General features: G+C 48.7%; 1 long non-coding RNA gene across 1 annotated transcript in view; it reads left to right on the top strand.

Moving 5' to 3' along the window:
- LOC147703320 (uncharacterized) overlaps positions 1-13,500 on the top strand; it is a 106,673-nt gene extending 93,173 nt beyond the window's left edge. The window contains exon 3 of the long non-coding RNA XR_015297572.1: positions 8,904-13,500. This is a non-coding gene — a long non-coding RNA (uncharacterized LOC147703320). The remainder of the gene's footprint in view (positions 1-8,903) is intronic.
- The last annotated feature ends 857 nt before the right edge of the window (positions 13,501-14,357 follow it).

The raw sequence follows: 14,357 nt of genomic DNA, 5'->3' as shown, positions 1-14,357 counted from the left end.
AAAATTGCCTCCAGTCCTCAGTTAAATCTTTTATTTACCAACGATGGGGCAAGGTTAAAAAGGTGAAATGGTGACTGTAGTGGAAGAGTCAATGTCTCACTGCGCCTGATTGTAGGTCTTAATAGGTCAACATGTTTTGGCCCGGGGGCGTGGCCAAGCAACATGGCCAACAGGATGTGAGCTCCACCAGCTCCGTCCCGAAGACCCGCAAATCCTGCAAAAAACTCCTGCCCGGGCTGTCAGATTGCTTGGGAATCGTGCTGGAAGTCATTCTAACTCGATTGGGACCCCCGAGTTGAAGGAGCGGTCCGAGATCCCTCCGTGAGCGGAGACAACGGCACTGTCGGAAGTCGAGGCATCACGCTGATTTACGCAACGCCGCGGTCTGGGCCTGAGTCGCGGGGCTGAGCTGCGGGCGACCCGCCCAGGAGTGACGAATTGCGGGTTCCGGGCCGGGCGAGTCCTTGGCGGACCCCGGCGCTCTACACTCTGCAACTGGTGAGCGATTGGAGGTGGGGATCGGCCGCTGGGAGACCCTGGTAATTTGCGGCGCCTGCGGCTGGAGGATCGAGGCGCCATCCTACTCGAGCTGTGCGCCTATGGCAGAGCTCCGCCCCGAGCGCGGATACTGCCGGGGATCGGCTGACTGGCTCCCGGGCTCCGGGGGACCGACTAACCACGGAGGAGAGTGAGTGCTGTTGCCCCGGCCCCTGATAGAGGCATACATCGGGGGGAGCGGCTCTTGCACTATTGGCTGGCCGGCCTGGCCTATTTCCTTCGTTGTGCCCTGCAGGAGCTGCAGACTTCTTCCCCCCCCCCTTTGAACTGCAGCCTGCATTGCGTCCTCCTACTGGGTGTTGCTGGTGTTTTGATACCCTAGGGGGGACACAGGGCGTGGTGCCTCGGGAGACGTGACCACGCTAGCACCCCTCCCCCGCTCGCCTGCCATTTTGACTGCGTGCACGGGCGATTCCTTGGTGGTGCTGTGGGTACACGTGGCGGGGGAGACCTCTGTCACAACTTGAGCTGCGGCTGTGTGCTCTTCCGGGAGGGTGCTCCTGGGACCCGGGGAGCCGGACTACTGCTGGCTGGAGGTGTGGGGATTGCCGTGGAGTGATTTGGTGAGCGTGCCGGCCGTCCCCCTCCTTGTTGCCTCGACGAGTGCCGGACTCTGACCACCATTGGACTCCCGGCATTGAAGGGGGGACGAGAACATGCTACCTCCGTTCTATCCTTGCTGTTGGGTCGCCTGGCCTGCCACGAGCACTGCCCACACTGCGTTTGCCGCGAGCCCTGGTGTGGCCTCATTGTCCCTGCTATCCCTGACCTAGGCCCGCTCGCATATCCCCTCTCTGACCGGTGGGGCCTAGGGTGAACCCTTTGGAACGCGCTGGGTAGGCGCAGCACCTACCACACACAATGGCACAAGGATCGGTCCTCGAAAGCCTCCCAACCTAATACCATCGTACAATATACTGCTCCACGTCTGCAATCACAGAGGATCACACGCCCGACGACGGGGGTGAAGGTCCTGCAGAACGTTCTAGAGCCGAAATCTTGAAGGCTATTCAGGGATCCCACTCTGCCCTGGAGCGACAGATAGAGACTGTCTCTATAGATGTAAACCTAATCCGGACCGATCTCCGCAAGGTGGCAGACAAGGTTTAGGACGCAGAGGGCAATATCACTCAATTGCATGGTGAGGTCGCATCTTTGCAAAAATCTGTTGCGCAGCTTACATCTACCACCCACGAATTGGAGAGACGTGCCGAGGACGCGGAAGGAAGGGCCCGTCGAAGCAACATAGGGGTCCTGGGAGTACCGGAGGCGGGAAACGCTGAACGCTTCCTGGAAACCTGGATCCGCACTCACCTGTGCCCGACTGGTTTGTCCAATGTCTTCATCGTGGAGTGAGCACATAGAGCCCTTGTGCCCCCTCCGTGCCCGGGCGAACCTCCTAGGGCCCTCATCGCAAAGATCCTGAACTATAAGGACCGTGACTGCATCTTGCGAGCTGCAAGGGAGACGGAGTCCCTCACGAATGAGAACAGCCGCGAATCAATATACCCTGACTATACCCAACAGGTGCAGGAACAGAGAAAATCCTACCTGGGAGTTAAACAAAAACTCAGTGAAATGAAACTCCAGTACATGCTTTTATATCCAGCCAAACTTAAGGTGCTCTCCCAGGGCCGTGCACACTTCTTTGAGACACCTGGGGAAGTCTGGGAGTGGCTTGAGATTAGAGGAGATGATCTGCCCCCAGGTGAGCGTGGTGGCCCTCGTGAAACTTGGGGAACCAGACCACAGAGGAAGCGCCGAGGTAGAGGAAGGCGCCGATCTGGATCCCGTGGTTCTCCTGAGACTCGAGTTACGACGGGAGCAGATGGCGCTATGCATATGGAAACCTCAACGTTTAGGGCGGGACCGGGGTCACCTGGGGCCCCTGTCCCTGGTGAGATTTTGGTCCCAGACACCTTGCAGGAGACACCGCTTGACACCGACTCTACAGCCCCAGTGGTCCGGGAGACTGCCCTCTCTGAACCAATGTTGGAGTAAATTATTGACTTCTGTTGTATATATCTGTGCATGCGGTTGTCCTCCGTGTTGCGGGACCTCAAATTGACACTTTGGTAGTCCACCACTGCTTTTCATTGACACTGAAGGCGTTGGATAACTAGTCACAAAAGAGGACTCGCGCCCCTATGGCCTAAGGAACGAGATGGTAGTGGGAGTTGACTTTCTTCCTGAGTAACATGTTGCCCGTACTGATTATCGATATAAGAAGACATGCCTGGGAACTGTCTTAAGACCACTGGGTCTTTGAGAGAGCTGGGGGGGAGGGTGGGTGGGATTGGTTTGCTGTGTGTGTGTGTTGAGTGAGTTGTATGGGGTGGCTTTGTACGTACTGGCACTGGCATGGGAAGGGCGGGTGGCGTTTTTCATTGTTGCTATCCTTTTGCTCGTGGGTGGGGGGGGGGGGGGGGGGGGGGGGACCTGTTCTTGTAAAAGTTCTGTGTTCTGGAGTTTTTGGGGGGTGGGCTGAGGGTCATGAAGAGGTTGTTACTGGCATCATATGCATGTTGAATCCGAATTATGTGTGGCTTTCTGACAGGGCTACTCCGCCCGGTCTGACTGGAGTGGGGGCCAAGTGGCGACAGGTCATGTTGTACATATGTTGTGGTCCGAACGGGCGTAATCCTCGACCATGGGTTTTAAATTCTTAACTTGGAATGTGCGTGGCTAGGGTACTTGCACCAAGAGACACAGAGTCATCTCTTTCTTTAAACGACATGGGGTCTCGGTAGCCTGTTTACAGGAGACCCATCTAGACGAAGACGGCTCGCAGCGGCTGTCCAAGAGGTGGAGAGGTCAGATCTTCCATTCCTCCTTCTCCACATATGCCAGGGGGGGTCCTCATTTGGGTGGCCCCAGGGATTTCTTGCGCTGTCCAATATATTGAAGCAGACGTTGACGGCAGGTATTTATTAGTGCGGCTTAGATTAGATGATAAGGAATTCCTCCTCCTCCTCAATACCTATGCACCAAACACTGATGATCCAACCTTCTGCTCCCAAATCCAGGATCTGATAGCCTCAAATTTGGATGCACTCCTCCTTTGGTTTGGGGATTTTAACTGCGTGTTGCATCCTGAGTTGGACCGTCACTCACCCAGATCGGGCACTAAGCCCCATATGACGGCGCGTCTTCGGGAGGTGATGCACAACTTTGGGGCACTGGACGTGTGGCGAACTTTTCATCCTGTCCAGAAGATCTACACGTGTTACACTCCGCCACATGGTACCCATAGTAGATTGGACCGCATTCTTGCAGCTAATCTCACCCCGTCTCTCACCTTGACGGTGACGCATCAGGCCCGGTATTTATCGGACCACGCCCCAGTGACGTGCGTGATGCAGTGGGCTGATCGGGCTGCCCGTCCTCGTACCTGGCGAATGCCCACTTACATTCTTCAGGATCAGGTGGGTAAGGACCATGTGGCGGCATCACTATCGGACTACCTAAAGCTAAACTGGGGGGGCGATAGTCTGCCCTACTCTACTAAATGGGAATCCTTGAAGTTGGTGGTGCGTGGAGCATGTATGGGCCTCACTTATGGGGTCCGGAAAACAATTGTTGTCTGAACTGCACGATGCAGAGGTTGTGCTTCAACGTGCCCAGTCCCGATCGGATCCGGACGCATTAGATCAACAGACGGAGAAGGAAGCTCAGGTATCGATACATGTCGTCCTCACCCGCCTTGACTAATTTACGTTGGGCCAATATAGGCAACGTCTCCAAGGCGAAGGTGATAAATCTGGCCGTTTATTGGCCTGGATCCTTCTCCGTGAGTTTGCACCTGAAAGGATAGTTGCTCTACGAAACTCGAATGGTGTTATGGTCCACTCAGAATCAGATATGCTTGAGGTCCACCGGTCCCACCTACAGACCGTGTATGAGGCTGACCCATTGGTTACGGAGGACTCTAATCGATCGTACCTGGAAGATCTGGACCTCCAAACCCTGCCGGAGGCAGCGGTAAAAGAACTTGATACTAAGCTTACACTGGGTGAAATCAACGCGGCGATTGCCGCCCTCCCTCGTGCTAAGACCCCTGGCGGGGACGGATTCCCGGCCGAGTTTTATCACTCGTTCGGCAACGTTCTGGCCCCCCTCTGTTGCAAGTTGATGATGAAGCCCTGAATAAGGGCACCCTTCCGCCCACCATGAATCAAGGGGGAAGTCTGCATGATTTTGAAACCGGGCGGTGATAGTAGTGATCCCGCGGCATTCCGCCTTATCACCTTGATTAATACAGATGCAAAAATCCTTACTAAGCTGTTGGCCAATCGACTCGCCCCGCACATGACTCTATTGATCCACTCGGATCAGTGCGGATTTATTCCGGGTCGTAACACGGCGATTAATCTGCGTCGCCTGAATCATGTCCTACATGAAGTACGAGGAAGAGAAGGTCCACATGTGTTGGTGTCAATTGATTTGGCTAAAGCCTTTGATACCGTACATTGGGGGTATTTAATGCAGGTGCTCCAGAAAACGAGATTCGGACCTAGATTTCGTAATTGGGTTCGAGTGCTCTATGGGGCGCCCCGAGCCAGGGTCAGGCTGGGATCAGCCCGTTCGGAGGAATTGCCATTGGAGAGAGGCACCCGACAGGGTTGCCCCCTCTCCTCTCTCCTGTTCGCTCTCGCGATTGAGCCCCTCGCCGTCTCCGCCCGCGTTGAGCTACAGCAATGGGGGATAGCGGTGGGCGACACTATTAATGTGGTCTCACTCTACGCTGATGACGCACTATTCTATCTGACCTCCCCCTCTGAGGCCCTCCCCACATTGATGCGGACCCTTGACCGCTTTAGTGCAGCCTCTGGGGTGCGTATTAATCTCAATAAATCCCTGGTCTTCCCGTTGACTGGTTGTATTCCGGACCCAGGCATAGATATGCCGCATTTGGGTCTGCGTTGTGAGCGGGAAGCGTTCCGATACCTTGGCATTCAGATGGCCACATCTGATGAGGCCCTCCTGACTTACAACGTCGACAGAGTCCTCCAGACTCTCCACAAATCTGTTACCTTTTGGAACACGCTTCCTCTCTCCCTTATGGGACGATTGGCGATCGCCAAAATGGTGATGCTCCCCAGGATTTTGTATGTATTTCAGAATACCCTATGTTCCCCCCAAGGCCCCCCCCCCCCCGAGTGTTTCGCACACTTGACTCACTCCTTACATCCCTGCTTTGGGCGGGCGGGCGTAGTAGAGTAGCTTTGCGCACTGTAACACGGTGTTGGGAAGAGGGAGGCCTGGAAGCCCCGAGATTTGATTTGTATTATTATGCAGCGCAGCTTCTCCCAGCCGCTAAGTGGTTTGCTGATGAGGACAACTGGGAAATGGCACTGCTGGCAGGTATGGCGAACGAAAAGGCTCTGAGGGAGGCCTTGATGCAGGGTCGAGGCGCTGATACAACTCTACCATATGTGGTGCGCCACACAGCAGGCATTTGGCAGCGATTGGTCGAAAAGGTACTGAGAAGGGCTCCGTTTCATAGGGAGCTCCCAGTGTGGATCTTGGCCCCGGTGCTCCGGTTGGAGGAGAACATGTCCTACTGAGAGTGGCGCTGTGGCGGATGCGAGACTCTGGCAGAACTCTACCCAGACGACTCCTTCGTGTCCTTTGAACGTGCCATGGAGTCCTTTGATCTAAGTGGGAGACAGTACCTCCACTACAGAAGCCTCCGGGACATAACCAGAACAACGTGGCCCCAATACCCGGAAGCACCTCCGCTCACCTATACTCTTGACATTATTTTATCCTGTGGGAGAGTGAAACGGCTGATTTCCCTGCTCTACTCAGCCATGCGTCGAGACTCGACCCCCCCCCCCCCTGATCGCACTGGCTTGGGCGGCCTGGGAGGCAGACTTGAGGGTGGGGCTGGAACCTGAACAACGAAAAAGAATCTGGCTTTTGACCCGTAAGGTCTCCTGCAATGCACGTTTTAAACTTATACATTTCAACTTTGTCCATCGTACCTATATGACCCCTGTCTCTCTGAATCGCATATCTGCAGATAGACAACACAATTGTCCTAGGTGTGGAGCACAGAAAGGGGGTTTTCTCCATCTGGCGTGGGAATGCCCTCTGGTTCATGACTTCTGGAGAGAAGTGGTGGCCCACATTGCTCGAGCCGCAAAAATAAGAATTCTCCTAGACCCGCTCCATTGTCTCCTGGCACTAGTGCCCAAGCCTAGAAAGAAGAAGCTGTCTTATAAATTCTTGCAACTGTTGCTAGTTTTGGCGAGGAGGCGCGTAGCTATCACCTGGATGGGTCAAAGGGCTCCTGAGATTTCCTATGGCTGAGGGATGCTAGAGAATGGGCCCTGGCTGAGGAGACGCACATGCAGCGCACTCGCAGAGATGGGAAGCTACAGGATGATCTGCTTGCTTGGAGGATGTTGTGCATAGAGGGATTGGCGGATGATGATTCGGATGCCACCAGCGCTGAATTATTCACCCCGGCTGAATCGGAGTCTGAGTGTGCTGGGGAGGGAGCCGAGTTGGAGGGTTTGGATCCGGTGGGAAGGCCCTACGCAACCACGTAAATATTCCTTTACACGCATTATTGTGAATAGCTGTGATTCCCACAGGTCCTAACTGTATTATAATGACTGTGCCTTAGATGGGCCTCGCATACATGACATGCCTTGTTAAATTCTGTGCTAATGATGCCATACTTGGGGAATTTAGTTCTTGTTAAACGTTAAATAGTATAAATGCATAAAAATGGAAAATTAGCGAATACAACGATAATTCCATATCCTTTAAGCACAACTGAACTTTTCCTTTCTACATGCTCTGATCCCAGCCTCCGGGATGTGGGCCGAGTATGGCTGTGTATTGTCATGGAACTTGCATGTTATCAACTTTTGCATATAAGTGGTCTGGATAACCATGTAACCTGTGCCTTTTTATAATTTTGCAATACAAATATTTTCCCAAAAAAAACATGTTTTGGCCCTTGGTAGCCCTCACAGGTATGTGGGCCTTCTTCTGGGCCACATCAAAGTAATCTACATTAGACTTCCAAGGCCCAACAAAGGCATTTTGGTAGTTGACACCTGTTACGGTTACGTGTCATCTTTGCCTACTTTTGCTAAATGTTAACTACCTCACAGCTCAAGCCCATAGTAATGGAAACTTTGTAAGGGCTCTTGCATCATTTCCTTGAAGAATCTGCACCTCTTAATTCCACCTCAGTATGCTTTGGGACTCATTCATAAGGTGAAGAATCTACGAGAGGTATTCATCAGAAAAAAGGTTACTCACCCTCTGTAATGATATTTCTTCTGGGTACTATATCTTGCAGATACTCACCAACCTCCCTGCTCCCCCAATCAGTATTTGCTGTGATTTATAAGATACCGAGGGATGCAAACTTAAGAAATGCTGTTTTGTTGCTGTCCTTTATGACCTTTCAATTCCTAAACACACTCATCATTGGGGTGCAGAAAATTACCAGGAACTGTAGTCAGCAAGCAGATTAGCACCTTATATAGTCCGATGTTGGCACACTATGAGCTGGCAGTCGCTACTGAAGTAGCAAAGCACCACCTATCAGAGCTAGTGAACCAATGCAGGAGGAAAAAGTTTCTATATTCTGGCCCCTGAAAAATATTCATAATCTGCAGAAAAATTCTGTATCCACAGAAATACCATTAATGAAGAGCAGTCATTTTTCCAGAAATTGAGTCTAAATATATGTACAATGCTTGTCTGCCAAATGGCTTCTTAACAGCTACATTTATAAAGGTAAGCCTGATTCATAGCGATGCTGTAGTCGCAGAATACATTTTACATGTTTTAAACATTTTACCTTCATTTACATTATGTGAGAAGACGCCCACGTTTTTTTTCTAGGGATTCTCCCCTATAAATCAGCACACATCTATTCGGTCTTAGAAGTCCCCAGCCACCATTACTCAGAAATCTGGTTCATTGGAAAAAAAAGTTACATATTTTGATATTCTAGAGTAGAGCAAAAAGACTGGCCCAGCTCTAGTCTTACAACTGAATTTGTAGACCTAAAGGGTAAGGAACCGATTTTCTTTAGATATTTGCTTTTCAAATTGTTCAAATCGTCCTTTTCCCCAGAGCCAAAAGTTAAGACTCCTAAAGGGATGATACTTTGCCCTGAAATGTATGACATGCACAGTCTTAGAACTCTTGGTGAAACCTGGGTGCTGGCTGATGATTTGTATTTCCCATGCCACTGTGTATGGTTGATATCTTTGTACTCAAACTAATGCCATTTCTTCTCTTGTCTGTTGTAACTTTCTGTAGCTGTTACTTGTAAAGTGCCTGATTTTGTTCTGATGTTCATCTCATTGTAGGCAAATCGTACTTGTCCGATCTGTCGTGCGGATGCATCAGAAGCACACCGAGAGGCGGAATGAAACTTCCGGGATTTTCAACCACAGAATTCTGAAGAGGAAGAGGATGTTAGTTGGATGACTGGAGACCAACCAGCTGCCAACACCCGACTTGTACGCTTTTGCCGTTCCCTTCCCTATCTGCAGCTGCCTCCTCTGAACACAAAGATATTACCATGTGGTCTGAGGACCTAGGATCCTCTCTGTATCACCCTTTGGGTTCTTCTGCCCTGTGATGAGGCCCCCAGGTCACTGCCTGCTGCAGCGCGGCTGCATTCCCTGGGTGCGTGGCAGCATCCAGGGAGGAGATGTTGTTACCCTTGCGCTTTCTTTTGTGTTTCCCCGACACTCCAAAGATCGCAATGTCTGTTGCAGACATTTTGAATGTTTTGTGCATTTTAGTTTCTTCATGGTGTTTGGGGTGTATCACCGTTGTTTAGAGGTTCTACCCTCTCCATCTTGTCCCCACCTTATGGTGCGGCATGGCCATCGCCAGCTTGGGCTTAAAGGTGCTCCTATGGTCTGGTAAATTCAGCAGTGGCGTCAAGGAGAGGAACTCCTCGTCCAGATTTGCTGTGACCAGCTGCTGTCTGCGTGGCTGTGTGCTGGATGGGGCATGCGAGGCATTACCTGGCAGAGCACTGTGTTCTTTCGCAGCATGCAACTCCGCCAGCTTTTAGATTCTAGCCAGTCACAAAACTGTTCTATATTTTTGCACTGAATCCTGTGGGGGTGTGATTCCCACAATATCCAATGTTTTGATTATAGTTACTTTTGCTTAAAAAAAAAAAAGAAAGCTTATTTGCAAGTACTGAGAATCTAGGGTTGGCATTCAGACCTTTTGCTTCCCATTTTTTCCCGAGGTCACAATTTCCTAACCATCACCGTCCTCCCTCTCCAAACCTGCTCAGTATTTTTTCTTCATTCATCTCTTTTCTGGCAATGCATATCTGTTTTTCTTTTTTTTTTGTCTTGCAGTGTCGGATATGGAGTTGATACCTTGCATAGAAAATGTGCAAATATCATGGGCTGCATTAGTAAATGTGGAGTAGAATGGTTTAGGTAAATGCTGGAGGTGCTTCTCAGCTTAGTGACCGAAAACACTTGCACTAAATTGTCATTGATGCTTTTGGGGGTGAAAAGATAGTGCTTGGCTATCCTAAGCATAGCTTACTTGGACCAATGTAGACAGGCTCCCTATTTTTGCTCCCCTGCTCGTTCCATAAACCTGCCAATGTGAAATACATCTCTCACTGTTTACAGAGCAGTTCAGTGGCACCTGCAGGCTGCTTTCAGATTTTGGTGGGAGGACACCTGGAATTGCTGAGCAGGAGGAATCTTCGTGTGGGACACAGTGAGGGCTAGGTTTAAGAGGCAGCGAGTTCTAATTTTGGGTAACAATGCGGACCAGCAGTCATCGGAGGGTGTTCTTCCCTGGTATTGCATGAAAGGATGTCATGTGATGACTATTATAGAAATCCATTAATACTTATTGCCTTTCTCATAATGCATGTATTCCGTTGTAATCAATTTCCTTGAAGCATTGATCATGTAATAAACCAGTAGGGAATGACTGCACTGATCGCACCCGTTGAATGGAGCAATGGCAAATGCACAATTCCTGCCCCTCTGTCTACCCTCCATCCCTGTTTCTCAATGCTCCCATGGATGCTTTGGGTAGGCTGGTAATGCCTCTGCATCACCTGTTATGTGCGATGTTCCTTACATTTGGGGAGGGTTTTTGTACATATGCCCCAGTAACCTAGCAGGCATGATACTAACACATGCCCTCTCTCCTTTGCTAGCTGAAAGCCAGAAAGCATTACCCAACGAGACATTTTTATCTGTTGAGTGAATTTTGCATGATTTATCAAAAGTCAAATATTAATTCTGTGTTTGAGTGGCAGATTGTCAGAAAGGGCTGACATGTACGTAAATGTTCACCATGCGCATGTGAGATCAGCTTAAATTTTGGTATTGGTTAAGCTCAGCCAGCTGCAGCTCTTCGGGGGCAGGTGGGTGGTATGGGGGTGGTGTTGGGATCAGCTGATTACTGCCATGCACTGTTCTGCACATGTCTGCTAATCCCAAGTAGGGTGGCCGTAAGCTTTTCAGTGAGGGAGCGCTCTTACAATGTAGGCTTAATGTAAACCACATGCACTGAACCCCATCCTTCTAAGGCACACACAATATTCTGGTTGAAGGGAGAGCAGATGCTGCTCCTGTTACAGATTTACCCCTGACTTTCAAAACAAATCCTCACCAGCAAAAGGGGGAGAGGTATTAAAGGATGTTGTGAACACTGATGAAAGCTGTCTTCATCTAATGGACCACTTGAAGCCTTACCCTGTAAAGTACAGTGGTCAGGCAGCAGCTTGTGATAGTTTTGCTCTCAAGTAAGTAGGAAAAGAAAATGGTACTCTGCATCTTTGCCTTCTGAATGGCAGAAGCCTATCCAGACCATGTCTGTGTGGTTACTTTCCTGCAATAGGGCCATTGCATACATACCCCCGGATAGATGGAAAGACACCCCTTCCGAGACACAAACACAGAAGTGGTCGCATCTGTGCCCTCCCCAACACACTATCACTTTTGCACTCTGTCCACGCAAAAATACCTTTTCCCACTCCTGCACGTTCACACATGTTTATAACGTTGTAACTACATTCTTGCTTCATCCTCTGACACGCTCCCTGTCTAAACCTACAAGACCACTGAATTGTCTCACTTGTACTCAATTCCCGCAAGCACAAGCACTATTCTCAAAGTTTCTATCCTGTGCAGCCCATCTACTCATTGTGCAGCTTTTATACGTTGCTTTTCTCCAGATTGATGCGATCCACTCGCACCATATGGCCTCTACGCTCCACATATACCCTAGTGTGAGTGTACGCATGAGCAGACGTGCAAGCTAATATGCTTCTTTCTATCATAATCTTGAAATTGAGAAAAGAATAAGAGTAGGAGCTGAAATTGTATGCGTGCATGTGATAGGAAGGTTCACATGTGCTGCCGGGGAGTGGCCACACTGCCCAAGCACTGCAAAAGCTGTTTTTTCATTTGGTAAAAGAGGTTAGGGATACTTACTATCCATGTCATGTCTGTATTACTCTGTCCTGCACATGGAGAATCAGAGGTGACTGGGATTTGATCCTTGAACAAGCTATCTGATTCTGGCATTGTCCCCTGGAGAGGTGGGAGTTTGCATTGCTGGAGGATTGATAATTCTGAGCTCTGACCAGCCCACAAATGCACAATCTTTAAGGGACCACTGTCAAGCCACTGCAGTGCCTTCTGTTGCTGGCGGCAGGATGCACTTGTAAAGAAAAGGCCCTTGCCCTACCTCATTCCTTGCCATTTCACCCAGGATTCAGGAGCTGATGCTGCCCCTCCTTAGATAGTAGCAGAATGGGGCTTTCAAACCACTTTCCCCCTTGGGATCCCTTTCCTTAAGCTGAAGACACTGGGCTGTAGCCTGCGATGCACGTATGAAGCAGCCATCTATATAAGCCATACTGTCCACTGGGCTCCCCATGCCCCACAGCGAGCCTTGCATCCTTGGGTGGGGCAGCACAGCTATAAATCTGGGATTTGCAACTTTTGGACTAAGATGTTTGCTCCCACCGTACCTTCCTTCCCTTCTGAAAAGCCATTACAACTCCTTTCCAAACTCAGCAGCCAAAGTTTCTGGGTCTGTAACACAACCATGAAATAGTTTGCAAGTCACAATAGAACAGTATTAATGTTGGTCTTAATTTTTTAAGCATATGAATGAGCTTTTTGTTGCACCCCTCCCAGCTGAAAAGCTTATTATGGCCCTGCTATGGGTGAAGTAACAAGGAGGTTTTGGGTGGAATGGGGGCACAGCTTGTGTGATGCAGAGTTTTATTCCAGTGAGCAGCTAAGAGTGTCATTTCAAATAATGAAAACACAAAAAAATGTACAATGATTTCATGTTTGTGATCACTCCTTAATACCACATTTTACCAATGATTTTCTGTGCTGGGAATAGTGGATTGTTTACTGTTAAATTATAACCCTATGGACCCTGGGGAGCGGCATGCTCTTCCCCCACCCACAAAAAAAGGTCCTGCTGTGTACGGGCAGGGGGGAGGCCTCCTCTACTCTGGGGACACAAGACATGTTCTGTGTTAGGTTAAACATATATATAAATATATATATCTATTGTGATGTATGCATAGATATATATATACATTATTTTTGCTTTTTGTACTTGCACATTCTACAGTTACCTCACTCTCCCCATGTATGTATTTGAAAAAAAATGCTAATATATAGAAACAAATGGTTCTTAAAGCTATAAAAGTGTGTTTTTTCATTCCATTGGAATCATATTGGTTTGTAGCATTTCCCATAACTCGTGCTATTGTATTATATATATATGTGTATACTGATTGAAACTTTTTAACAGATTTGTACTTTTTTTAAAATGAAAGTTGCTACTTCTGCTTGACCTGGTAGTGCAATCATTATTTTTTTTAATGTTGTGGCTGAATTGAGAGGGATGTTCACTAATAAATGTATGATGTATACAGATCTTGCCAGACTTTTGCCTCCTTCTATTTACTGATGCAATAGTGTCCCTTCTGTGAAAGCTGAAATGAAGAGGTCTTCAAATAATGGGGGAGTTAGTCATGGGAAATCTCTAGTATCGTATATTTCTGCTTCACTGCAGCAGGGAGTCTCTAGCATTCACCAAAGAGTCTGCATCGGCTTACAAACTGCTCTGCTTATATGCATTTGTAATCACATTGAAAATAGTGAAAAGCAATGATCTTAACAAAAAAATGATCATAAAACACAAAGGTCTTTTAGAAATGCAGCTGTAGCAGGAAGATTTCAGACAGCTAGCCACTTGTCATTAACAGTAGTTCATTGGTTTCCTTCTTTCTGACGTCTGGTTACACTTTAATCACACCATTGTTCGCCAACCTTGATAACACAATGGGGAGTTTGTAGTATGTTTAACTAATCTTATGAGAACATCTGTGCAGCCTCAACTTCCAACTTACCAGCTCTCATGCATTAGTGACTAACGGAGAGATTAACGCTTTTCTTTGGTGCTCTTTGAACGCGAAGGAAAACATCTTGTAGTCAGTCTTTCTTTAGGCATGTAATTCAACTAGCCTTTCCATGAACGCAGCTGCATTCAGCTAATCTAGATAGACATGTTTATCCCGAAAATAACTTCATTTAAAGGATACAGAACAGAGAGAAAAAGCAGTATTAAGAAGGATGATTTCTCTAACTTCTATTGTACCTCAGTCCTTTTGTGGGTGGAGTGGTGCAAGAGTGAAATAGTGCAAGAGTTCGGTAATTGGTATGTATTCAGATTCACTAGATTTCCCATCAATCATCTGCAGAAGAAGTGACATCATTGTTTTGCCGCCAAAA

Source organism: Lissotriton vulgaris, chromosome 7 (genome assembly GCF_964263255.1).
Source record: "Lissotriton vulgaris chromosome 7, aLisVul1.2, whole genome shotgun sequence".
Taxonomy (NCBI): Eukaryota; Metazoa; Chordata; class Amphibia; order Caudata; family Salamandridae; genus Lissotriton; species Lissotriton vulgaris.
Note: the sequence above shows the minus strand (reverse complement) of the source record. Positions and strands in the feature narration are given on the sequence as shown.